General features: G+C 40.1%; 1 long non-coding RNA gene across 1 annotated transcript in view; it reads left to right on the top strand.

Annotated features, from left to right (window-relative positions):
- LOC125487366 overlaps positions 1 to 18016 on the top strand; it is a 21578-nt gene extending 3562 nt beyond the window's left edge. The window contains exons 2-5 of the long non-coding RNA XR_007265848.1: positions 10112 to 10138; positions 14688 to 14775; positions 15420 to 15573; positions 16946 to 18016. This is a non-coding gene — a long non-coding RNA (uncharacterized LOC125487366). The remainder of the gene's footprint in view (positions 1 to 10111; positions 10139 to 14687; positions 14776 to 15419; positions 15574 to 16945) is intronic.
- The last annotated feature ends 335 nt before the right edge of the window (positions 18017 to 18351 follow it).

Genomic DNA, 18351 nt, shown 5'->3' with positions numbered 1-18351 from the left:
GGCCTAGACCCTTCATCAGGGTCTAGGCCCGAAACGTCAGCCTTTCTGCTCCTATGATGCTGCTTGGCCTGCTGTGTTCATCCAGCTCTGCACCTTGTTGTCTCAAATTCTTAGACGTGGTCTCTTTTGCTCTTGACCATAGCCTTGCCAGTCTGATGATATTTATCGGAGAGAATCGGGCTCAACAGTGACAAAAGAAAAAAAGTTAGGATAGGACAAGTACTCATGATAAACCTGATGGTAATGGCAGCAAATTTCAACCAATACTTCACCTTTGTCTATCAGGGAAACTGACATGGGCATAACTGCAGCCTAAAAGCGAATGTAAAGACAATCCACGGAGCCAAAGGACTTCTTCAATTGCCTGAAGAGCTGTTTAGAGAAAATGCTGAAAATAAAATCTAATTGGGCACAGCAAGGTGGAAAAATTCAGCATTTCTTTCCAAATGCCTCGCAAATTGTCAAATATCTCATGCCTAATGTGTGTGTTTACTAGATAGAAGACATATTTTCAATTGTGTATGAATAGAAAATCAAAATTAAAACAGCCCTAACTTTGAATTATTGTGTTATTTTGAATTTTTAAGCTACCATTTTGGCAGTGAGACATATCTGTAAAGATAGCTAGAAATTAGTAGAATTAAGACAATGTTTTTTCAGCTATTGATTCTGATAATTATATTTGAATAGTGCAATCAGAATGATTTTACTATCTCAGCTGCATTAGAAATGATAATGATTGCAGCCTTAAAACCCATTTCCTAAACTAAAGCCAAGGTGCAGCTATTACCAGTCAAAAGTAATCGTTTGAAACTGTTTAAGGTGCAGAATGATTAACCTTTAATTACTGCAATAAAAATACAGCTTTTTTTTTTGGAAGTTCATGGGATGTGGACAATGCTGTCTAATTCAGCAATTATCCATCTTTAATTGCCCAGAGGGCAGTTAAGAGTCAACCGTATTGCTGTGGGTCTGGAGTCACATATAAGCCAGACTAGGGAAGGACAGTTGTTTCCCTCCCTAAAGGATGTTAGTGAACCAGATGGATTTTTCTCACAATCAAAGACAGTTTCATAGTCATCATTAGTCACTTAATTTTGGATTTTTATTGAATTCAAATTCCACCATCTGCTGTGAATTTGTGTATTAATATAAAAGAAAGAACTGCAAATGCTGGGAATCTGAAACAAAAGCAGAAATTGCTGGAGAAACTTGGCAGTTCTGGCAGCATCTGTGCAGAGAAAGCACAGTTAACATTTTGAGTCCTGTGAACCTTCTTCAGGACCTGACGAGACACAATGGTCTGACCTACCTTCTATGTGTCAAAACGGAAATCCAGTATGTCAATTTTCAGTTAATTTTTATTATTTTTCCATTTTGGAGGTCCAGTGATATTGTTGTGTTCCTATTTCTGAGCCAGGAGCTCCAGCATGCTGAAATCTTTAAAGAAAAAGCCTTCTACACCTGTCTGGGGCACTTTCACATACATTCCCTGTGCCTTTGCCTGACAGTTGGATGCTGCCTCCGGCTGTTTCCTAATGCCCCCTTAAATAAGTCATCAGGATGGTTTAATGAGTTTAATTGGCTACCTGCCACTTTGGGGCAGGTAAGCCATGCCAAACCCCTCATCCTGCTCTGGGAAATGTTCTGGGGACAGGACGGAACCTGGCAACCCTTGTGCCTGCTCACCTTTATGCCCATTAGCTGAGCACTCACCCTGTGTTTACAGATTTATCATAACTTCCTTGCTGTTGTACGTCTTATGTTCCGACTGACAAAGCCTAGGATACAATAAGTCTTATTAACTGCTCTGTCCACATCCTGCCTTCAGCAACCTATGTACATATACACTCAGGTCCCTCTCCTCTTGCACCTTTAGAATTGTACCTTTTTCTTTCATGTTGTCTATGTCCTTCCCACCGAAATGACTCTTCACACTTCGCTGTGTTAAATTTTCTACCCATTTCACTAACTGGCCTGTGGCCTTTTGAGTCCTGCGCCATCTTCCTCGTGGTTTACAATGCTTCCAAATTTGATATCATCCACAAACGTTGAAATTGTGCCCAGTGCATGATGGTCTAGGTCATTAATATAGACCACTGACAGCGATAGTCTTCATGGCAATCTCTGGGTGGGGGAGTCCTTTTTATGCATGAGTGGTTCAGATCTGGAATGTATTGCCTGTGATTGTGGTTGAGACAGATTTGATTGAGGTTTTCAAAACGGAAGTGGATTATTATCTGAAAAGGAAAGGCTATGCCCATAAGGCAGGGAAGTGACACGAGGCGATGGCAAGCTGAATGACAAAAAAAAGCAGCAGCTATGGACAACTGAAGTTGCCAAAGGCAACCAAAGAAACTAAAAGATAAAGCGTGCAAACATACAAAAAATAACACATTTCCTGACAGTTAGGATAGACACAAGAACCAACAAAGGGAGACAAAACAGGTGAAGAGCTCCCAAAAAAAAAGCATGAAAAGGAACTTGCAAGTGATAGTGAAATACACCAAATCTTTTCTAATTTTAGAATGAGGGATCAGGAGCAGTGTTACCTCTTCATACTGGCAGCCATGATGTTGCGGGTGAGAATAAGACAATGGCAAAGTATTGACTAAGTCGGTACACAGGAAATCCTAAGGAAATGAATGTTGAATCAGGAACAGGGACTGACAAAATTCATGGAAGTCAACCTTTCATCCATTGACTCTATCTACGGAAAGGCGGCCAACATCTTTAGAAACCCTTTATACCCTGGTAATGATCTCCTAAAGCATCTTCTGTCAGGCAGGAGATACAGAAGCCTGAACACTGAGCACATGCACGAACAGGTTCAGGAACAGCGTCTTTCCAGCTACTATCAAACTGATGAATGGACTCTAGCCTCAAATAAGGCTGCAAAGTAACTTGTATGCCTCTAAGTCTTTTTGATCTGTGCATCCTTTGCTTGCTGTGATCTGCCTGGACCACTCTTAAACAAAGCTTTTTCATTGTATTTCGGTACATGTGACAAAAAATCAAAGTAACAACAGTTACTTTGAGGAAAAAAGATACTAAAGAGCGATCAGAGTCCAGATGGTTCTAACCTCCTAAAGTTAGAGGAAGTAGGTGCAATTATTTCAGTTGTGAATCTTCTCAAGTTCTCTTAGTTGATTGGAAAACTCTGCGTGAGGATATTTAAGAAAGCTGAGAGGGGCAAACTGGGGAATTGTAGACCAGTTAGCCTAACATCTAATCTCAAGAAATCATTTGCTTGGACTGGTTTAAAGCTGAAACGCCAGCATTAATATATAAAAGCATCTCATATTAGTGGGCCTGCTGCCAGTATGACCTGCCATGATTGCCCCTGAGGCTTGAAAATGTTGCTCAGACCTCATAATTGATCACTGTGAACCCCGCTGCAATTTAATTTCTCAGCAAGGTACTGACAGTTGTTCCCGAGTCTAAATAAAAACGGAAAGAACTGCTGTAAATCAGGAACAAAAACAAAGTTGCTGGAAAAGCTCAGCAGGTCTGGCAGCATCTGTGAAGAAAAAATCAAAGTTAACGTTTTTGAGGAAGGGTCACTGGATTGTGACATCAGTTGGATCACTAAAATATGAAATGGCTGCTTACTCTCCTTGAAACAGTGCATCTTGCAGCGACCCAGGTGGTTTCCAACCCTGGCATTGCCTGCTTGGGCAGGATATTAATACTAGTGAATAAAACAGGTCCAGGTATGATGGACCAAAAAGCTTCATTCTGCATTGTAACAATTCTATGATTCATAGAGTCATACAGGAAACAGACCCTTCAGCCAACCAGTCTATGCTGACGATAATCCTAAACTAAACTAGCCCCACCAGCCTGTGCTTGGCCCATGTCCCTCCAAACCTTTCCTATTCACGTACTTATCTAAATGTCTTTTAAAAGTTGCAACTGTACCTGCATCCACCACTGCCTCTGGAAATTCATTCCACGCATGAACCAATCTCAGTGTAAAAAAAATGTTGCCTCTCGCATCCTTAAATCTTTCTCCTGTCACCTTAAATATATGCCTGCAGTCTTCAAATACCCCACCACTGGGAAAAGACATTGGCCATTTGCCTTATCTATACCCATCATGATCTTAAAAACCTCTATAAGGTCACCCCTTAACCTCCTACGCTCCACTGAAAAAAGTCCCAGATTGTATCTCTTGCTCTCCTTCTCTGGGCCATGGACTCCTGCTGCCTGAGTCTTCTATCAGCAGTAACTCAGTGGCTAGCAATTGTCACATGTTCCATTTAAAAGCACCCATGTTCTTCATTCAGCCTTCAACAAACCATGAATCATTCTGTGATGCCTCCAATGCTGAGCTACAACCTGTACGAGCTGAAGTCACTCCTTTGGCTCTACAGAATGACCTGGACTCCAACAGCCCTCAGCCTGCACATCTGCTGCTTCCTGGCCAAAGTCCATGACATGGAGTAGCTCAGATGAAGTAATGGACTGGTGACTGCATAAAATATTTTTACAAAGTATTTTAAAAGTATTGTTTTAAGTTTTTATTTGATATTTTCCAAGTTGATCTCTAGTACTTGAACTTCATTAATTATGTACTGAATGTTGCCATGATGCTTTCGTGCTCTTTTATTGCTGTCTGGAGTCACATTAATTTTCACGTGTTAACAGGAGGTTGCATTGGAAAATAGTTCTAGAAGTGGATTTTTTTAAAAACTCTCTTTTAAAAAAAAGGCAACACTAAAGTAGCAGCATAGGAAGGTAACCTGTAACTCAAGAAAAGTCCTACAGTTGTTAAAATTATAAGCAAAGCAGTCCCTCATTTCTGCACGACAACAGGAAAAAGAGGCAGAAGAGGAGTGCTGTGGTGTAATCAACTGAGAGAGCCCCAGAAGCCAGCTGATACCCACTAAGCCAGTAAGGAGTAAAGAAAAGACAGGGGATAAAATAGACAAAGAGTAAAAACGTAAACATATTGTGGCTGCCCTGGTTTCCTCCAAATTGTAAAGCTGTGTATAAGTTGAGCCCTTTAAATGACCACTTTTCTGCTGAAAAAGTTTAAAAGGGTTACATGCTTGAACAAATTATGTATGTGTTCCAAAAATGAATTGAACAGTGTGTTGATTGCTATAATTTAGTAGGAAAGGGGTCAGGGGTCAAATACTTTTTTGTCTTTGAGGCCATCTTCAAATTTTGTCAAGGGAGATATTTTAATTTTCGGAGGCCACAGTTCCATTCTCATTAACTCGCTGCAATTTAATTTCTCAGCAATGGAGAGGTGATCTGCCTGGACCACTCGTAAACAAACCTTTTTCATGTAGTAATAACACCATCTCTGTGTTGACACGCACGGTATTTGGACTCTCTCAGAAGCAGAATTAAAATAATTCCACCATGTCCTCAATAATGATCACCTCTCCATTAATCTTAAACAAACACATTGTGAAGGCATTTATTAGACACCACACTATCTGAATTTGTACAAGGCAACAAGTTAACAAGAGTTTGTTTTCAAAACAACTGACAACCACTTTACACTATAAAAGCCATCAGTTTAAACACATCTCCTGCAGACTGCAGAGGTCACAGCTAATGTGTTTCTATAGTATATGCACACATCTTGAGTTTTTTAACCAAGCAGTTATAACTGTATTTATTGCATCTCAATCTGAATCTCAGAATTAAATTTAACAATTGATACTGTGTATTTAGTAGAATTCACCATATTTTTTCGTATATGGTAGCTCTTGAGGTTATGCAGCCCTAAATTAGAAATTCCACATTCGTTCGCAAGGAATTCGTTGTCTCAGTTATTTCATAATTTTCTTGCACCAATTTGCTTAGAGTTCCTTTATTTAAAGTTTAAATTTGGTCTCTTTTTGCAGCTTCCTTTTCCTATTCCCTCCCTGCCCCAAACCACCTCCTCCCTCCCTAAACCCTCCTGCATCCCCCTTCAACCCCACTTCTGACTCCCTCAGGTTGACACCCCCACCCCAGAGTCCACAGTAGAACTCCCAGACCTGTTAAAAGGCCATTCCAGTCTCTGCAAAAGACCCCTCATCCTGGTGATTCTTGGCACCTCCATTAGCTCCCAGACCCCTGCTCCTGCACTTCAGCTCTTTGACCTTGACTCTCCCTTGCCAGCTGCTAGCCGTGGTTCCTGGCAAAATACTCCCATGATGATTCCCTGACTTCCATAGCTGATGGTTGCTGATGGTGTCACAGGCTTCTTCTCTCCTGCCTTAGCCTTGCTTGTAAGCAGAACAGCAGCAAGCACAGGAGAGAATCATCCCTACCATTTCCCTCCATCCTCTCCATTGGAAGGTACAGGCCATTTTATGACTGGTCTGATCTTCTGGAACTGGAACCCAACCAGGAGAGGACTTGCCTACCGGAGAAGGATGGGTGAAAATTGAGTTTGTACCTCACCAGTATAACTCGCTGTCTGGAAACCAGATGTTGTGTGGGCAAAATACATCAAATAGTTTTAGTTACAAACAACAAGGAAACTATGCCTGAGATTTTTTTTAAAAATTGAAGCAAGAAGATGTATATTCTGACAGCAGTTTTTAATGAAAGTGAGAAAATACATAGCAGTGTTATATGAATGCACATTTATTACAGCTACATACAATTTCCTCTGGACTTTGTATAGAGAAACACAATCAGTTTCCTTCAGCATCAAGTATAGAGGTAAGAAACAGGAAACAGTGTATGGACAAGTACAACATTCAGCAGTTACATGCAGACAAGGTTTTTTCCTGTTTCATTTACTGTACAGAAATGTTAAAAAGAACAACATTTTTACAAAATTACTTTACCCTCTCTTTCCACCCTAATTTACTTTGCATGTTGTAGCACCTTAGAAAGACATAGTTGGTTATTCATGAATTAATTATTAAATGGACCTGCTACATCTTTCATTTCTGAATAGCAGTTGATGGTTTTCTGTGCCGTTATCTTGGTTGCATTAAAGTTAAGACAGCAGCTAGGTACCATACCAGAATATGGATACCTTGTGCCAAATTACATAAACTAAATGTGCACAGACTTGTGTACAGGTATATGTACGTACAAATACATTGGCAAAAATAATGTCCAGATTAAAAAAACACACAAAAAGAAATAAGGAAATATGATATAATACTGTAATATTCATTAAAATATCTCAGTTTTCTCAATTTGTAGATTACTTAACATTGCCTCCAGCAGAAATGTAATTACGTTGTTTAAATGATGTTGCCTTCAGACACATGTATATATGCTCATGTGGTTTTTAATGAAAACATTTTGCCATAGTATGCGATTATCCCAAGGTGACGTGCTTTTGACTTGGCCTCTGGTATCATCTCATTTTTTAAAATTGTTTTTTTTTAATTTTGATTTATGCTGACGCCACTGGTAAATAATGAGGATTCCAAGAATGAAGTTTGAATACTTGCCTCTTTTATAAGGTTTTTTTTCAGATCGTCAGAGTCTAAATGTCATATCAATGTGGTGCAGCTTCTAATTCAACCCTAATTTAATATTAATCAGATTTATATAGCCAGTTACATAAACTTCTGTCTGTCAATCATATGAATCAGGAAGTAAATAGAGATTGAGGATTGTAGGAAGTGCCTGGAGAGCACTTAATGGCTGTTGATAGGTAAAATGAATAGATGGATGCTGATGGAACTGCAAACCTAACTTGAAATCTGTGAATAGGCTGATTTGCATGGAGTTACTACAGCTCTTAGCAAGCTGCCACTAGCCCATCAGCAATTGGTTACATCATTTACTAAAATGAGAATAACTTGGGTGAATCCCTTTTGATGGCTGAGTACATATCTCTGTTGGCTTTCTGCTTGCTGAAATTGTATTACAGGGTCACTGTGATTTGGAGTATGGTTTAAACAATAAATAAGAATCAAGAAATAAATGTTCAGCTGCAAGTTCATAGAATATCATTTTTGAAGGCAATTTGTGGAGTAGCAGTAAGTTTTGTTTGAAAGTAATGAAAGTTAGTCAGTTCAGGTAACAGCTCTCACTTTAACCTTTAGAAACCCGAACAGCCCATCATGTCCAGTTGCTGTTTATCGTGTGTTCAAAAATGCGGCAAAAGGTATTTTTTTCCTTGATCGGTTTTTACTCTCTTTACCTGAACAAGCAGGTCATGTTTACCCTCCGGTGCTTCACCTTAGTGGCCGTTGTGCATGTACCTTGACATTGAGCAAGGGATGTTACTTGTCTATGAGGAATACTTTAGTTACCCAGAAATCTTGTCCTCATCTTGACCAGTTTGCCTTCCTTAGCACCTTTGAATTAACAGAGACATTGAATTGAGTATGGGACCTTCTGGTCTATATGGCTTAATTTGTGATGTGTTTAGCAATGCAGCAATCAGAGAAGAGAAAAGCAGTTTTTTTAAAAAAATATGCTAATGACTGAAATAGAGCATTAAAATATTGCCACAATTATGGGAGTTTGTATATAGGATAAGGATATACTTGGAGTCTTCAGATGTATTTTCTCATGGGTTGGAATGTGCAGGTGGAAAGCCATTCTGGCTTTGCATTAATACAAACTAGGCGGCATCAGTGTAAATTTACATACAGTGACACAAAACATACTTGTGAAGAAATGTGAGACTAGTCAAATTCTTGCATCACTTTGTCCTTGCACCCACTAAGATATAATTGCAACCTCGACCCATGTTAACTTTTTAAGAAGTTCTGAGTCACCAATTCAATTACTTGCAAGTCTTTTGTATTCTATTGTTACTGTAAAAAGAAAGCCTGCCTTTCAATACCATTTGTTTTTGAGATGTGGGCAACACTTGACAATATTTACTGCCTATTCCTGTTTTTCCTAAATGCGTTAAGAATCAGGTGCAGCTCAGTATGCGTACTAGATCCTTCCCTAGATCAGAGCTTGTGACCACAGGGTGGCATGGTGGCTCAATGGTTAGCACTGTTGCCTCGCAGTGCTAGGGACCTGTTTATATGTTCTGTCCCGCGTCTGTGTAGGTTTCCTCTGGATGCTCTGGTTTCCTCCCACAGACCAGAGATGTACAAGTTAGGGGGGATTGGCCATGCTAAATTACCCAGAGTGTTCAGGGATGCGCAAGTTGGGTATGTTAGCGTATGGGAAATGCAGGGTTACAGGGATAGGGGTTGGGGGTTGGGTGGTTTGCTCTTCAGAGAGTTGGTGTGGACTTGTTGGGCTGAATGGCCTGTTTCCACAATGTATGGAATCACTAGGTTGCTGGCTCACTAACACCCAAAATCAATTGTATAAGTTATCAGCCTGTTTAATTCTAGAAGGGCCATGATCTACCTTAAACATCATAATCTTGATTCCCACATTAATGAAAGTAATGATATATTTATTTGATCTTTTCACTTCACCTCACATCTCTTCCTTCACTTTTCAAAACATTTGACTGCAAATAAATTGGGTCACGCTTCAAAAACAACTTACTGAATGAGTTGGGGTTGGCCTTGTGTAGCTTGTTGTCACACAGTTGTGTGTTACATGACATTATTTAAAAGCTGTGAAGAATTTGAAAGGTGTGGGTATTGTAGATTGGATATGAATCTTCATTTGCACAACCTATGTGGGAATCCAAGTTTGCTTTTCATGGTGGTGATTAAAGATCATACATGAAATGAATTTGGAAAGTCTCAATCCCAGTGACCACAGGTCTAAGGCACAAAACTGTCACTAATTCAGCATCACTAAACTAGAAATCTCAACTTTGTGGCTACAAGAGACTGATCTGGGAAAAAGAAAATGTCACTGTTCTGAATTTTAGGCAGAAGCATATCATATTGATATATTATAGTATCAGGTTCAATGGGGCATTCAAAACGGCATAGAAAGGTTTTTGGGTAGTAATGGTGTGCGGGGATATAGGATAAAGGGAGAAGATCATCACTAGCAATAGAGCCAGCGTGGGCACAACGGATGTCATAGCCACCTCTGCACTGCAGTATTTCTATGATTCAGATTCTGAATAAAGGATACAGTAGATGTAATTTTACACTGCATCCTAATTTTACTATATCCACCCTAGCAATGCTTCATACATCACCAAGTAATCTAAAATTATAATTGAGTCTAATGGTGTGCCATGTTTATTCTTTCATAGGTTTCGCAGAATGGCAGAACCAAGGAGGTAAGGCAAAATAGATATTTTAATACATTGTAAAAGAACCTAGAAATGCACAATATCCAGAACAAATATCAATTTTATTAACGCAAGGACATACAGACAAGAAATGTTCCACCTTTATTCTGAAAACAAAAGTCACTTGTAATTATTCCACTTTAGGTCTACAATTTTGAACTTTTGGTACATGGTGTGAGTGTTTCACAGACTCCAAATATTCTGACATTCTACACACACACTATCAAACTCAGATTCAAACTAGATAGAAACACCAGAATAGGTTCTTTCCGAGGTTTAATGGAAAGGAATTTTTTTTCTGCCTATTGCTGAACGATGTACAACCAAGCCATACAGACCAGAGTGTTACAGATCTAATTCCTGCTCTTAAACAGTTAGTAGTCAATGAGAATAAGAACTGGGTCATTACAGTATTTAAGATCTGACAGCAAGGGAGGGGAGAAAGAAATGAGCCAAAATTCCCATTACTCTTTACTGTTTGGTACCTCTTGATAGAAAAGCATGTGTTTGTGATAACTGCCTGAAGTTAGCATGAAGTTTGACAGCATTGGTCGAAAAGTTTGAGACTTCCTGTGAAGATTCACGTGACGAGAATGGTCACCTGAAAAAAGTAATTGAGGGCAGTCGGCGCTCAAACTGTACCCTAGATGAAGTCCAGTTATCAAGAGAGGAAAGGCAAACACTAAAATATATTTTAAAAAAACTATTTGAATTGAACGAAGCCTTTGGAATTAATCTATAACATAAAGATGACTTTTCCAGCCCTTTTCTTTTGATGCTGAAGCATTTGGAGCATGTAATTAAACAGCAACAGTACATCAGAACAGAGACTAACACAAATCACTATATACAGTGTGAATCAGGAACATGCAAATAAAGCAGAATTGCTTTGGTACTAAAAGACAGAATTGTTTCAAATTTTCCAGATAATATAGTCTTATATTTGAAAGCACTTCTCCAAAAGCAATATGAGCAGTGTAATAAAAGAGGAGTATTCATATGTATATAAAAAAATAATTTTCCCAAAATCAGAAGGTTTACTGGCACTTGTAAAGAAATTATTTTCTTCCAAAGCATTGTTCTATGAAAATACTAAACGGCTTTATCTGCACACAGCATTTGGTATATGTTCTACAGCAAGCCACATCTTGTAAACTATGTCCAGCACTTTTCTTTGTCGTCATTCTCCGACAAGAATTATGGTGGCATTTTTTTAGATTGCAGTTACATTATGAAGAAAATACACAGCGATATATGCAATGGTAGACTGATTTATGGAAACAATTTTCTGTTTAATTGACAATTATCAGATGCAGAATCATGAGTGGGGGTGTGTTGTATTGGTGTTGCTGTTGAATTCACTTAGTATATTGATGATAACATTAGCAACATTTTCAACACACCTTAAACCAGAAGACTGATTGTGAATGGAGAAATTAAGCAGCTTGGAAGCCAGCTGAACAGAGTCCACATTAATGAGAAAACAGGAGGAACATTCAGGAGGATAAACTCCAAGATCTGATGGGGAAATATATATAGTTCCTTTAGAGAAATAAAGAAAGATAGTTAAACTTTAGGTGGTAGGAGATAGCACAGTACATGTTGATTTTGTTCTGGGTCTACTTTTGTTCACTTTGTATATGAATATTTGGATATAGGCCCAGAGCTTACATGATGCCCAAATCTGCAGAGAGATGGGGAGGCACAGGGAATGAAATCTGAGGGCCAAAGAGTGCTACTAGAGGATAGAATGAGCAAAAAATAAAGGCAGACAGAAGCAGGTTCCTCGTCCAAGGACCCGTTTCCACTGATGATTGTGCGACAGTGGAATGTACCACTGGAGCTAATGAATGAAGCAGATCTATAAATACGTTCAATGGGTAGGTGATTGAAGGAGAATGGGAATACGAGGATATGGGAACAGGCAGGTACGCTGGAATAAGGGTGACTGTTTGACTGCTAGGGTTTTATTGTCTGTTTGAATGTTGCAGCTTTTATGTAAGTCTTCATTAAGGGAAATCCAGCTATTCAAGTCTGACTCACTTATCAGAATAACGTTTGTTAGAATGCCCTAACTATCTGTAGTTAAAGTTTAATTAAAATATCTAGTTATGTCAATATAGTTTCACAAAAACCATGAAAACAACAGTACAGTACAATAATTCAGTGCAGTTATTGGTGCAGTACATATTTTAGTGCAATGGTACAGTGTCAACACACACACAAAGGTATCAGTATCTGAAGAAAGATTAAAATATTCATGAAATTAAATGTAAATGAAATGACGAAATTTTAATTTCTCAATCTCGCTTATGACTAATCATTGAACCATATTAATTAGGAGACAATATCTTCAACACTATTTGATATAGTCTTCTAAATCCTTGGTGAGAAATTGCTAGCCATGTTAGAGAGGCTGTAGCCAATTTTGGCCATTACCCAATAGGCCTTGTTGTATCAAAAGTAAATGGAATAAATATGGAAGAATTTATCTGTATATTTACAATGTCTGTGTTTAACTGAAAGAACCATTAACATTATTCTGAGATCAGGAACAATGTTTATAACTTTTTAAAAATTGCTGTCAAAACAAAATTTTGAACCTTTTATTAAACAAAGGGGGTGGAAGAGCTAGGGGCCGCAGGATAGCAAAATGTATGAAGGCAACTGGGAGAAATCCTGGAGATTTTTAGAATGGAAGACCAAGGGAGGTGAGGATTTCCAGTTGTGTGGTATCAGGAAAGAATCAGTTAAAAGAGACAGCATAGCAAATTAATTTTAACAACAATGTTGTCAAGGAGAAGTAGTATTTTTCTCTTACTGTCTCCTTTGCAAGTAATACTTTCCATTTTTAAATATTGCATACCTGGTGAGAATGGGAAAGACAAGCTGCAAAGCTATGTTTTAACTTCTGGTTCATTAGTTGAGATAGTGGCCTGTTCCAGATGAGAGATCTATTATACCACACATCATTTCTGGAGCTAGAGGGTGAGCAAACTGGTCCCCAAATTTGTCAACATTTCAGAACTAGTAATAGTAGATGTATGAAATTAAGAAGGCTAGGCTTCTACCCTATTCTTCGACTCTTTATAGCTGCCTCCAAACTTGGCCTCTTTAACTGATGATAGGAAATTTTGAGTTAAGGATCTGGAGGGTCTGGTGGTGCACCAGAGTAACACGCTAATGGGCTACACCCAGATCACACCACTTCAAGTTCCAGCCTTTGTCTCTCGACTGTTTGTTTATTTTTGCCTTGCTCATATTCGGATTGAAACATGATTATTTTTCTTTATTCATTCAGGGGATGAGGGCATCGCTGGCCAGGCGATCATTTATTGCCCATCCCTAATTACCCAGAGGGCAGTTGAGAGGCAACCACATTGCAGTGGGTCTGGAGTCAGATGGAGGCCAGCCGAGAAAGTGGCAGTTTCCTTCCCTTTAAAGGGCATTAGTGAACCAGATGGGGTTTTCCAACAATCGGCAGTGGGTTCATGGTCATCATTAGATTCTGAATTTGTTTTTTTTTTAATTGAATTCAAATTCCACCATCAACCTTTGCATTTTGAACTCAGGTGCACAGAACATTATGTATGCCTCTGGATTAACAGTCTAGCAATTACTAGGCCATTCCTTTCCCATAAAAAGGAATAGGAATAGGCCCTTTGAGCCTGCTCTGGCATTCAATACAATCATGGCTGATAAGTACCCTGTTCCTACTTTCTCTCCACAACCTGTGACCCCTTTAGCCATAAGAGCTTTAACTCCTTGTTGAAAACATTTTCTGCCTTGGCCTCGAGTGCTTTCCGTGTGAGCAATACATGTAAATTATAACCATTTACTAGTGAACAGTGCTAGATCTGGCTAACCCCTTCCCCCCTCCCCAGTTGGAGTTATTCCCAGTGCCAAGCAATGGATTGGAAGTCAGTCTGTGCTTCCGACTCAAATTGAGAATATCTGTGCAAAGAACAAGCCAGGAGAATTGAAATTATTTGAAACTAGGAGATTGTGCTTAGCATGTGCTGTGCTTGAAGCTCCTGCTTTGTACAGGGATGTGCATTTGAAGTTCATTAAGAATTCTGCCAATTATCATAAAGTATCAATTAAACTGTTGCTCTTAATGGTAAAAATTAATAATAGCTGATTCCAAAACTAACCTTCCATTATACCAATCCAATTTAAACCCTTATAAAGGAAGCCCAATCTTTTGACTTGGAAGTTAATTGAATGACAAATGTCCTGATTTTTGTGAGGAAGCTGTAGTTCTAACGGGAAATGGCAAGGACAGTGGATGCTATTTATCTCCATTTGAGGAAGGTATTTGAGAATGTAACATGTAACAAACAGACTCAGACTCAGAAGTAGTCATTGTTTAGGTGGCAAATCATTAGGCTGCATTGCAATGTGACTGAAAGACAGCAGACAGGTAGAATATGTTCCTATCTGCCCCTCTTTACTCTATTGGCTTAAAATCTCTGGTTTTGCAGTTCTGGTGAAAGGACTCTGAGCTGAAATGCTAAGCCTGTTGTGTTTTTCACAGATGCAACCAGGCATGGTGTGGATGGATTGTTGCGAAAGGCACACAAAGCTAGAATCATAAGGAAACTGCTGGTCGTTTGAATGACGAGGTGAGGAGTCCTAATTCTGCTCCTGAGCCATCACTCCCTACTGTGTTTGTTTTTATTTTAATATCTTGTTGTCGATCAATCTTGCTCCATACAAAACGAGCAGAAAGTTAAAGGTCATCTTGGGGCTGTTTCAAAGTTGTGTAGAGTACTCGTGAATTGGAAGGCAGGAAGCTAGAACTTGTTTGTAAAGAAAATGACAAGGGCGGAGGTGGGGGGAGGTGTGTGTGGGGGTGTGGCGCGGGAAGAGTGCATGGCTCCCTTAAGAGGTAAAGTGCTTTTCTTTACACAGAAAATGTGTCTGTAAGCAGCTGAAGATGTAAAGCCAGTTCTGAAATGGAGACATGTATCAATTGGCTGTATGATTAAAAACCTTAGGCTTGTTTTGATGTTTTGGCAACTAGCGTGAAGACCAGCCAATTAATTTAAACCAAGCACTTAGAGATTGAAAACCAATTGATTTTAAATCTGATGGTTTTGACAACCTTGGACCAATGCTATTGTAAGAAAATTGATATGTCATGCAAGGTATATAAGGAGAGGGTTTTTGAAAATCGGGGAAGAGCAAACTGACATCTGAGGAATAAACATCTAGTTCTCCCATGAATCTCTAAGCTCTCTAAGGAAGCACAATCTATCCATAAAAGGTACCATGGCATTTCTGGCTAAAAGTCCTAACAGAAGAATTCGCAGAAAACATCCCTACCGGAAGGATCAGTGAAAGAAAGGTGTTTATGACTGGAGAGACAGCAGAGAAGGCAGAACATTCCAGCAGACATAGACTCTCAAAGTCCATAGAGGGTAAGTTTTAATTTAGTTTTCTTATTACTTAGGCTTATATAAATGGGACTTGTATTTATTGGAACAGTGTACCATTAGAATTTTGTTCTTTTCAGGAATAGTTAGTAGTTAAGGGGAAATTGTTTGATTTGTTAGTAGTTCTGTTAATTTGTTCACTGTTAGGGTTAAATAAATAAATTGTTACTGGTTGCTTATAAAGTGAGTATCATAGATTTTCTTTCATTTAACCACTCCTTTTTAACAGATTAGATGAGGTGAGGTGAACTTTTCTGGGTGTTTTGGGTTTAATTATTAGAAGGGGACCTCTACTCCCGCTGTAACAGGTTGGGGGCTTGTTTCGATTTTAATTATCAGAGGACCTCAACTTCTCCTTTATAACAGGGCATATACGTGCAGCGAATGTGTGCTTGTGTGCCCTTATTCTGTGTAGCAGACAAACTTGCATGACCTCAACAAAAAGACTTAAACACACACACACACACACACACACACACACACACAAAGCCCAGTTAATAACCTGCACAAAGGATTCCATTCATGAGTCATGCCACTACTGTTAAATTTCCCAAGTACACATTATTTGGTAATATATAATAGGGGGGACAAGGGGACAAACATGCATACAGAAGCAGACATATGGACACGAGCACATATGGGGAGATAAAAAGTGATGCTGAAATCCCAGATTTCCTAGCTCTTGTTAGGTTTGTATGAAGTGGAAATTATTGAGAATTATTTGATGGATCCATTTGCAAGTTAAGTTCAGCTTTTGTCAATTCTTTCTTGTGATGTGGGCATTGCTGGCAAGACTACATTTGTTACCCTATCCTAATTGCCTTTGAACTGACTGGCTTGCTAGGCCTTTTTAGAGGGCAATTAAGAATTGACCAAATGGCTGTGGATCTGGAATCACATGTAGCCAGACTGGGTAAGAACAGCTGATATCCTTCCCTAAAGGACCCTAGTGAACCAGATGGGTCTTTACAACAATTAATTATAGTTTTGTGGTTGCCAGTACTGATAATAAGATCAACTCCAGATGTTATAACTGAAGTAAAATTCTACCAGCTTTTATGGTGGGATTTGAACTCTCAAAGCATTAGCTGGGGCCTCTAGATTACTGGTCCAGTGACATTACCACTACACCAACACTGATGCTTGCTGGTTTGGGAAGTAACAAGCTTCATACCAGTGCCCTCCAGTGCAGCGTACTCAAGCTGATACTGATAAAGTTGGCCTTCACAATGGTGCTACATGATATACCCCGAATTGTTTGGGTTAAGTGCAATCCCAGATATTTTAATCACAATATGATGAGGTAATTTGGACAAGAGATCTGATCTTCCTATTCAAAGTTTCTCTCCTGTTTCAGTTCCAGGCTGAAGTTACTATGAAGGATTCACCTTCTCAACCTCTTCCCATGTACTCCAGTGATCAGGAAGCTGCTTCAGCCTCGAGAGGAGGAACAATAGCTCGGCAGCCGAATCCAGATTTGGCGGGAGATAAGGGGGCCTGCAGTTGGGTACAACTGGAGACCCCGAGTCCAGCACTGCACTGTGATACCAACTAGGTGTGTGTGCTCTGAGATGGGCTTTATGCGTGCCCGGTGTGAGCGGTTCGCGAGAGGAATTCAAGGATGCAAACCAGAAGTAGGCCCCGCACACAAAGCAGTCCTTGAGCCAAGGCCACAAGAAAGGGAAAGAAGATCAATCAGATTTACTGATTGAGAGAAACGTTCCTGCAGACACCTCCGAGTCAAGGACTCCGTGAACCCTCCACACCAAGAGTGACCCTCGCAACCACTGAACACCATCAATTGACCACAAACCTCCACTTGATATCTGGAGGCGACCGAGAGCGTCCAGAGACACCAGACACTGACCAAGGCAACACCAGCAACATCCACGACCATCCGAGACAACAACCTGCTCGCAAGGACCACCAAGAAGGAAAAGGAACCCAAGGTACTCACCCATCGGGTCCACTGTGCCCAACCGCATCAGCGGACACCACCAGACTGACTGTTAGTAGCACTTGTGGCCCTTCGCGAAGTCCCAGTTACAGCAAGAGACTATGGACAAGAGCCTGTTGAAATCATATTTTCATTCTAGGGGTGAGCCTAAGGTCATTGAGACCCTCTAACCCAGCTTGGCTAGTCTTAGACAGGGGAAGGTGGGGTTCAGGAACTAATGGTGTAGGGCACTCCTAAGGAAGGGAAGTAATCCCTAGCTCTCTCTCTTCTCCCTGTTAGCACAGATGCAGTGGGTGGCTGTTGCTTATGTACCCACTGCATCAAATCTTGGCTGTAAGGCTTAACTGGGGGTCAAGTTAACTGGGAGACAGGTCTCAGTCAGTAATAGACGGGTTTGATATTCACTTTCTTGTTCTCCTGTAAATATATTCAATTTGCTTGTTTTTCAATAAAATCAGAGTTTTCTTTGCCTCTGAAGCATTTGCCTCCTGTATTTACCACCGTTCCACTGTCAGAATCCAGTGTCAGAACCAGGGTGCTGGTGAACACTAAACTGGGCAGCAGTCTCTCACACCCTCTTGCCCCTCCCACCCAACTGCCCCCCTCTATACCCTCTCTTTCTCTGTTCTTTCTCTCCCCCCCCCAGCCCCTCCCCACTCATCCCTTCCCTCTGTACCCCTCACCAACTCCAGACCCTCCCCCACTTCCCCACCCAACTCCCCCTCTCCTTCCCCTTGTCTCCGCCCACTCAGACCCTTCTCCCCCATCCTTATGCCCCCTCTCCCTTCTCTCTCTCCCCCTCCCAA

Source organism: Rhincodon typus, chromosome 40, assembly GCF_021869965.1.
Source record: "Rhincodon typus isolate 14 chromosome 40, sRhiTyp1.1, whole genome shotgun sequence".
NCBI lineage: Eukaryota > Metazoa > Chordata > Chondrichthyes > Orectolobiformes > Rhincodontidae > Rhincodon > Rhincodon typus.
Note: the sequence above shows the minus strand (reverse complement) of the source record. Positions and strands in the feature narration are given on the sequence as shown.